Below are 1,729 nucleotides of genomic sequence, written 5' to 3'. Positions count from 1 at the left end.
ATATCCAAACATTCAGTTGAACTGACAAGATGCTGAATTCTACAACAATTATTTGTTTTTCTCTCAGATATTCAGCCTCTGCATTTTTCTTTTCTTTAGTGATCTGAATGACCTGATATTTATGGGGAAATGAATGTTGCAGTTTGTCTCGCATGCGACAGAAGAATCAACTGAGTGGTGACAGTTGCATCTTAATTTTCCGACGCAGTTGAGCTGAGGCGGTGTCGAGTTAAAAGTGTGGATCTGGAAAAGTACACCTGGTAAGGCAGCATTCATGGAGTAGGAAAGTCAATGTTTTGAGCATAAGTTCTTCGTCAGGAATGTTGGAAACATTGACACTCCTGGTCCTCCGATGTTGCCTAACCGCTGTGCTATCTAGCGGCATCCTTCCTGACTCTAATCTCTCGCATCTGCAATCCTCGCCTTCTCCTCAGGCGGGGTAGTGTTAGATACTGTTCCTAAGATGTAACAACATGTTCATAATAATAGTTTGGATATGCAGTTAGAAGCTCATCACTGATGAAATTCATTCTCCCCCCTCAATCTGCCAAGCACATGCAGGTCCTGCGCCTCCTTCATTGACATTCCCTGAACACCTGTCGCCTGAAAGAAGAAGGCCTCATCTTCCCCTTGGGCCCTTGCTGCCACATGGGATCACAAATTTCCTCATTCGCCCTTCCCTCACATTATTCTAGTTTCATGATTCCAACTCAGCATTGCCTTCATGACCTGCACATCACCTTTCCAACCTACCCGCTCCACCTCCTGTCAGAACTAGTATCTTATTCTCCACCTTTATCTACTCCTCGCATTCACAGCTATCATGCCCCCAAACCCCCGAACTTTCCATTTATCTATCAGTCCCCACGGCCACAAACCTCATTCCTGATGAAGGGTTTTTGCCCGAATCATCAACTCCCCCACTCCTCGCATGCTGCCTGACCTACTGTGTTTTCGATCACCACACTGTCGGCTCTGAGTTCTCGCATCTGCAGTTCTCACTGTCTCCACGGGGCAGTATTGTGTAAAAGTCACATTAGTGGAAAAGTGCAGTTTCTGTGGCTTTCTAAGTTGTTAATTTCAGTTGCTCAATCGGCTCTATCTGGAGTACTGTGTGTCTTTCTGCAATTATCATTACAGCAGGGATGTGATAGCATTGGAAACGTTGCAGAACACATTTACCAGGATATTGTCTGTTCGAAGATTTTCACTTATGACGACAGTTTGGACGGACTGGGCTCTCACAAAGATGTTCTCTTTTTTAAAAAGAAACGGAGCTGTACTTTTTCTCAAGGATAATGTCTCTTGATATATTTTTATCAAAGGCATTGTTCGGGCTCCGAATCAGATGAAGTGTTACAGAGATGAAAGTGTTCACTGTGAGGCCTTTCGTTTGTCCGTAAACAGCTGAGGCTTAAGGCCAAAGATTTAATGTTTTAGAAATGAACTGTATAATGGAAAAGGAGTGGTCATTCTGGAAAGCTGAATTCCGGTTTTGAGATCCTGCAGCAATGGTGCACTAACTAATAACCTCTCTCCTTCTGCCCTTCTAATTTTTAACTGTAAGCTTCTGTTTCATTTTTACTGTTTTTAAGCTACTTTTTTTTAAGGATTGCTGTGTATTTTCAGAACAGCATAAGTAAATCTACTTTGGATAGACTAAGTTCTGTGGGTATTCTATATTCTGTCTTTTGTTTTTCAATCCGTCATTTTGTGAATAATTTTTGAA

The sequence above is a fragment of the Chiloscyllium plagiosum genome, unplaced genomic scaffold (genome assembly GCF_004010195.1).
Source record: "Chiloscyllium plagiosum isolate BGI_BamShark_2017 unplaced genomic scaffold, ASM401019v2 scaf_97516, whole genome shotgun sequence".
Lineage (NCBI taxonomy): Eukaryota > Metazoa > Chordata > Chondrichthyes > Orectolobiformes > Hemiscylliidae > Chiloscyllium > Chiloscyllium plagiosum.
This window is presented reverse-complemented; position numbering follows the sequence as displayed.